This window comes from Oncorhynchus kisutch, unplaced genomic scaffold (genome assembly GCF_002021735.2).
Source record: "Oncorhynchus kisutch isolate 150728-3 unplaced genomic scaffold, Okis_V2 Okis06b-Okis10b_hom, whole genome shotgun sequence".
NCBI lineage: Eukaryota > Metazoa > Chordata > Actinopteri > Salmoniformes > Salmonidae > Oncorhynchus > Oncorhynchus kisutch.
Window position 1 is genome coordinate 22,002,581 of NW_022261983.1, and position 6,586 is coordinate 22,009,166.

Here is a 6,586-nt window from a genome sequence, read left to right on the forward strand (position 1 = left end):
AGAGAGAGAGAGGAGGGGAGAGAGAGAGAGAGAGAGGGGGGGGGGGGAGAGAGAGAGAGGGAGAGAGAGAGAGGGAGAGAGAGAGGGAAGAGAGGAGAGAGAGGAGAGAGAGAGTATTTGAGAGAGTTTTGTAACTATTTGACATCGTTACAACAATGCACATGGCAATAAAATGACATTTTAAACGTCTCTATTCCTTTGAAACTTTAGTGACTAATGTTTACCGTTCATTTCTTGTTCATTTCACTTTTGTTTATTATCTATTCACTTGCTTTGGCAACTCATTGTAACAGATGTTTCCCATGCCGATATAAAGCACTTTGAATCGAGAGAAAACATCTGTAAGAGGACATGAGGACTATTTCTCATATTTACTCAATGCCAAATGATGCCGAGAAGCAATCAGGAAGTAGAACCATGAATAGTTCCTTATTATTAGAGAGAGATCACCACGGTTCTCCTCCTGAACCGACTGGTATGAAACTAATCTACTCTCTCCTTCCCACTGTGTGTCTGCCCCTCTCTCTCTCTCTACCCCTGCCAGCCTCTCTCTCTCTCTCTCTGTCAGCCTCTCTCTCTACCTCTGTCAGCCTCTCTCTCTACCTCTGTCAGCCTCTCTCTCTACCTCTGTCAGCCTCTCTCTCTACCTCTGTCAGCCTCTCTCTCTACCTCTGTCAGCCTCTCTCTCTACCTCTACCTCTGTCAGCCTCTCTCTCTACCTCTACCCCTGTCAGCCTCTCTCTCTACCTCTACCCGTCAGCCTCTCTCTCTCTCTCTCTACCTCTACCCCTCTCTCTCTCTCCCTCCCTCTACCAGCATCTCCCTACCTCTGTCATTCTCTCTCTATCTCTACCTCTGTCAGCCTCTCTCTCTCTCTCTACCAGCCTCTCTCTACCTCTACCTCTGTCAGCCTCTCTCTCTCTCTCTACCAGCCTCTCTCTACCTCTACCAGCCTCTCTCTCTCTCTCTACCTCTACCTCTGCCAGCCTCTCTCTCTCAATTCAATTCAATTCAATTCAATTCAAGGGCTTTATTGGCATGGGAAACATGTGTTAACATTGCCAAAGCAAGTGAGGTAGACAACATACAAAGTGAATATATAAAGTCTCTCTCTCTCTCTACCAGCCTCTCTCTACCTCTACCTCTTCCAGCATTTATTAAACCTCAATGACTGGTCTATGGCACATCTCCTTCTATTGGGTATTACACCTCAATGACTGGTCTATGGCACATCTCCTTCTATTGGGTATTACATCTCAATGACTGGTCTATGGCACATCTCCTTCTATTGGGTATTACATCTCAATGACTGGTCTATGGCACATCTCCTTCTATTGGGTATTACACCTCAATGACTGGTCTATGGCACATCTCCTTCTATTGGGTATTACATCTCAATGACTGGTCTATGGCACATCTCCTTCTATTGGGTATTACATCTCAATGACTGGTCTATGGCACATCTCCTTCTATTGGGTATTACACCTCAATGACTGGTCTATGGCACATCTCCTTCTATTGGGTATTACACCTCAATGACTGGTCTATGGCACATCTCCTTCTATTGGGTATTACACCTCAATGACTGGTCTATGGCACATCTTCCTCTCTCCTTCATCTCTCTCTCTATGTGCAAATGGCTAAAGGACACAAGGGAAAATAAATAAACATAAATATGGGTTGTATTTACAATGGTGTTTGTTCTTCACTGGTTGACCTTTTCTTGTGGCAACAGGTCACACATCTTGCTGCTGTGATGCACACTGTGGAATTTCACCCAGTAGATATGGGAGTTTATCAAATTTGGGTTTGTTTTCTAATTCTTTGTGGATCTGCGTAATCTGAGGGAAAAATGTCTCTCTAATATGGTCATACATTGGACAGGAGGTTAGGAAGTGCATCTCAGTTTCCACCTCATTTTGTGGGCAGTGAGCACATAGCCTGTCTTCTCTTGAGAGCCATAGATGTGTGATTAGGTTTATTTATTAGACTTCAACACTTAATTAACTGTCATACTGGGCCCCCACTATCATAATAATAACAGATCACAGGGGTGAAGAGTGATTGGGGGAGGAGGACAGAGAAGAGAGAGCAGAGAGGAGGGAGAGGGGGAAGAGATGGAGGAGGAGGAGAGCAGACGGGGGGAGGAAGAGGAGAGCAGAGGGGAGGGGGGAAGAGGAGAGCAGTGAGGGGGGAGGAGGAGGTAGAGGAGAGCAGAGAGGAGGGAGAGGGGGAAGAAATGGGGGAGGAGGAGAGCAGCGAGGGGGGGGGTGAGGGGGGTAGAGGAGAGCAGACGGGGAGGGGGGAAGAGGGGGGTAGAGGAGAGCAGCAAGGGGGGGGGGTGAGGGGGGTAGAGGAGAGCAGACGGGGAGGGGGGAAGAGGGGGGTAGAGGAGAGCAGCAAGGGGGGGGGGGTGAGGGGGGTAGAGGAGAGCAGACGGGGAGGGGGGAAGAGGGGGAATAGGAAGGAGGAGGGAGATGGGGCAGGAGGAGAGCAGCGAGGGGGGAGGAAGATGAGGGGGGTAGAGGAGAGCAGACAGGGGGAGGAAGAGGGTGAATAGGAAGGAGGGAGAGGGGGAAGAGGAGAGCAGACGGGGAAGAGAGGGGGGAGGCAAGACGGGGAGGAGGAGGGAGGAGAGCAGAGAGGGGGGGGAGATTACAGATATTGCAGTGGGGGCTTTATGTAATGTGCTGTGTGAGAGATGATTAACATAAACATAGTTCTTCATACCTGTAATGTGCTGTATGAGGGATGATTAACTATGTGCCCAGTGTGTTTAGTAGAGCAGAGAACAGCAGCATTCAGAATAACAGATGTCCTTCCTGGTTCAAGACACACACAGAGATGTCCAGCATATCGGCCCTGTACTCCACATAAGACCTACTGTTAGTGGGGAAGACCACACCAAACTGTACGAAGAACAGTGAGGGGGGTTGAATTGTGACAGCACAGCGCCCTCTACAGGTGAACATATGCCAGTGGCTCATGAGGACCAACTGACCCAGCGAAGACCGATGAGGGTGAGAGAAGATTCAACAACTCTTGGAGGACAAGAAAGGTTCAGAACACAGTAGGAAAATATGACCAGTAGAAATCATAACTGGGTGGTCTTCAGAGATAGATGGGAGGGGTTGAGGGGAGCTGAAGGCTGGACTAGATGGTCTTCAGAGATAGATGGGAGGGGTTGAGGGGAGCTGAAGGCTGGACTAGATGGTCTTCGGAGATAGATGGGAGGGGTTGAGGGGAGCTGAAGGCTGGGACTAGATGGTCTTCGGAGATAGATGGGAGGGGTTGAGGGGAGCTGAAGGCTGGGACTAGATGGTCTTCAGAGATAGATGAGAGGGGTTGAGGGGAGCTGAAGGCTGGACTAGATGGTCTTCAGAGATAGATGAGAGGGGTTGAGGGGAGCTGAAGGCTGGACTAGATGGTCTTCAGAGATAGATAAGAGGGGTTGAGGGGAGCTGAAGGCTGGACTAGATGGTCCTCAGAGATAGATGGGAGGGGTGGGAGGCTGGACTAGATGGTCTTCAGAGATAGATGGGAGTGGTTGACGGGAGCTGAAGGCTGGGACTAGATGGTCTTCAGAGATAGATGGCAGGGGTTGAGGGGAGCTGAAGGCTGGACTAGATGGTCTTCGGAGATAGATGGGAGGGGTTGAGGGGAGCTGAAGGCTGGACTAGATGGTCTTCAGAGATAGATGGGAGGGGTTGAGGGGAGCTGAAGGCTGGACTAGATGGTCTTCGGAGATAGATGGGAGGGGTTGAGGGGAGCTGAAGGCTGGGACTAGATGGTCTTCGGAGATAGATGGGAGGGGTTGAGGGGAGCTGAAGGCTGGGACTAGATGGTCTTCAGAGATAGATGAGAGGGGTTGAGGGGAGCTGAAGGCTGGACTAGATGGTCTTCAGAGATAGATGAGAGGGGTTGAGGGGAGCTGAAGGCTGGACTAGATGGTCTTCAGAGATAGATAAGAGGGGTTGAGGGGAGCTGAAGGCTGGACTAGATGGTCCTCAGAGATAGATGGGAGGGGTGGGAGGCTGGACTAGATGGTCTTCAGAGATAGATGGGAGTGGTTGACGGGAGCTGAAGGCTGGGACTAGATGGTCTTCAGAGATAGATGGCAGGGGTTGAGGGGAGCTGAAGGCTGGGACTAGATGGTCTTCAGAGATAGATGGCAGGGGTTGAGGGGAGCTGAAGGCTGGGACTAGATGGTCTTCAGAGATAGATGAGAGGGTTTGAGGGGAGCTGAAGGCTGGGACTAGATGGTCTTCAGAGATAGATGAGAGGGGTTGAGGGGAGCTGAAGGCTGGACTAGATGGTCTTCAGAGATAGATAAGAGGGGTTGAGGGGAGCTGAAGGCTGGACTAGATGGTCCTCAGAGATAGATGGGAGAGGTGGGGGGGGGAGGCTGGACTAGATGGTCTTCAGAGATAGATGGGAGTGGTTGACGGGAGCTGAAGGCTGGGACTAGATGGTCTTCAGAGATAGATGGCAGGGGTTGAGGGGAGCTGAAGGCTGGGACTAGATGGCCTTCAGAGATAGATGAGAGGGTTTGAGGGGAGCTGAAGGCTGGGACTAGATGGTCTTCAGAGATAGATGGGAGGGGTTGAGGGGAGCTGAAGGCTGGACTAGATGGTCTTCAGAGATAGATAAGAGGGGTTGAGGGGTGCTGAAGGCTGGACTAGATGGTCTTCAGAGATAGATGAGAGGGGTTGAGGGGAGCTGAAGGCTGGACTAGATGGTCTTCAGAGATAAGAAGGGTTGAGGGGAGCTGAAGGCTGGACTAGATGGTCCTCAGAGATAGATGGGAGGGGTGGGGGGGGGAGGCTGGACTAGATGGCCTTCAGAGATAGATGGGAGGGGTTGACAGGAGCTGAAGGCTGGGACTAGATGGTCTTCAGAGATAGATGGCAGGGGTTGAGGGGAGCTGAAGGCTGGACTAGATGGTCTTCAGAGATAGATGGGAGGGGTTGAGGGGAGCTGAAGGCTGGGACTAGATGGTCTTCAGAGATAGATGAGAGGGGTTGAGGGGAGCTGAAGGCTGGACTAGATGGTCTTCAGAGATAGATGAGAGGGGTTGAGGGGAGCTGAAGGCTGGACTAGATGGTCTTCAGAGATACATAAGAGGGGTTGAGGGGAGCTGAAGGCTGGACTAGATGGTCTTCAGAGATAGATGGGAGGGGTTGAGGGGAGCTGAAGGCTGGGACTAGATGGTCTTCAGAGATAGATGGGAGGGGTTCAGAAAGTATTCAGACCCCTTCAATTTTTCCATATTTTGTTACTTTACAGACTTATTCTAAAACTGAATACATTGTTTTTATCCTTCATCAATCTACACACGATACCTCATAATGACATCACAATACCTCATAATGACATCACATATGGATACAAGCTACAAGCTTGGCACACCTGTATTTGGGGAACTTCTCCCATTCTTCTCTGCAGATCCTCTCAAGCTCTGTCAGGTTGGATGGGGAGCATCACTGTACAGCTATTTTCAGGTCTCTCCAGAGATGTTCGATCTGGTTCGAGTCCGGGCTCTGGCTGGGCCACTCAAGGACATTCAGACACTTGTCCCTTGCTCAGGTCTGTGTACTTAGGGTCGTTGTCCTGTTGGAAGATGAACCTTCACCCCAGTCTCAGGTCCTGAGCGTTCTGGAGAAGGTTTTCATCAAGGATCTCTCTGTACTTCGCTCCGTTCATCTTTCCTTCAATCCTAACTTGTTTCCCTGCCACTGAAAAACATCCCCACATCACAATGCTGCCACCACCATGTTTCACCGTAGGGATGGTTCCAGGTTTCCTCCAGACATGATGCTTGGCATTTAGGCCAAGGAGTTCAATCTTGGTCCCCCGATTGCTCAGTTTGTCCGGGCGGCCAGCTCTAGGAAGTCTTGGTGGTTCCAAACTTTTTCCATTTAAGAATGATGGAGGCCACTTTGTTCTTAAGGACCTTCAATGCTGCAGACATTTTTTGGTACCCTTCCCCAGATCTCTGCCTCGACACAATCCTGTCTCTGAGCTCTACGGACAATTCCTTCAACCTCATGGCTTGGTATTTGCTCTGACATACACTGTCAACTGTGGGACCTTATATTGACAGGTGTGTGCCTTTTCAAATCATGTCCAATCAATAGAATTTACCACAGGTGGACACCAAGTTGGAGAAACATCATAGCAAAGGGTCTGAATACTAAATAAATATGTATGTAATATAATATATATATATGTATTATAGTATTCTTATTATTATAGTATATTATATATAAATAAGGTATTTCTGTCTTTTTCACTTTGTCATTATGGGGTATTGCATGTTGATAAAGATTTTTTTTAAATTAATTTCAGAATAAGGCTGTAGAAAAAATAAATACTTTGCAAATGCACAGTGTGTGTGTGTGTGTATACATACATAGTATATATAGTGGGGAGAACAAGTATTTGATACACTGCTGATTTTGCAGGGTTTCCTACTTACAAAGCATGTAGAGGTCTGTAATTTTTATCATAGGTACACTTCAACTGTGAGAGATGGAATCTAAAACAAAAATCCAGCAAATCACATTGTATGATTTTTAAGTAATTA